The sequence below is a fragment of the Scomber scombrus genome, chromosome 23, assembly GCF_963691925.1.
Source record: "Scomber scombrus chromosome 23, fScoSco1.1, whole genome shotgun sequence".
In the NCBI taxonomy this organism is placed as follows: Eukaryota; Metazoa; Chordata; class Actinopteri; order Scombriformes; family Scombridae; genus Scomber; species Scomber scombrus.
This window is the reverse complement of record NC_084992.1, coordinates 17,222,570-17,223,419: the sequence shown is the minus strand read 5'-3', so window position 1 is coordinate 17,223,419 and position 850 is coordinate 17,222,570.

Here is an 850-nt window from a genome sequence, read left to right as displayed (position 1 = left end):
ACATGAACACACACACACACTCATATGTACACACATAGTCACACACAGACACCCCAAATACTCCCCACACACACATACACACCACCAGGAACACGTGAGGACACTTGCATCCCTACAGTAGATACATAGAGGCACTTACACAACAACAAGACACACACTAAAAGATGTTAGAAACACAGTATGTAGAATACAGCAAAGAGACAGGATCTGTATTTCCTCCGTCAAGAGATAAACCTTTGAGGGACAATCCTGGATTCCTTTGAGTCTGTGTGGCAGTAATGGGGATGAACCCAGAGATTTCTGGAGGATTTTCGAAATATAAAATAAGCTTTGATTTGAAACCTCCACCAGAGCTGTGCTAATCTTTCTAAGATTCATTCTACGCCTGGCTGAGGATTACCAGGGTTAGTCAAATTTCGAGGAAGTCAACAACAGAATTGGTGATGTTGGGGGCAGAGCGCTTGATGACAGCAGCTAGATAGTTTTTGACATTCATATGTATCTTTGTTGTTGTTGTTTATAAAAAAGCAACAAGTTAGCTATAAACAGCTATAAACAAAATTGCTGTCCACATGTGCAATAGATGTGTAATTACATAGACTGCCTGCATCATCATTAAGTGATCAGTTGAAAAAATTCAAATGTATTAGACTACTAGAAGTTTAAAAAAAAAAGAAAGTCTTTTAAAAGGACCCTTAATAGCACTGAAAACCTATTTTCTCAATCAGCTTCTTACTGTAAGTGTTTGAATCTTACATCAATACATTTTCTGCCACAGTTAGAACAGCTTTGGCCATTTTTTTTGGGCGATTGCTGTATTATTTTTGTATGTGCTCTACTCACTAGTTGG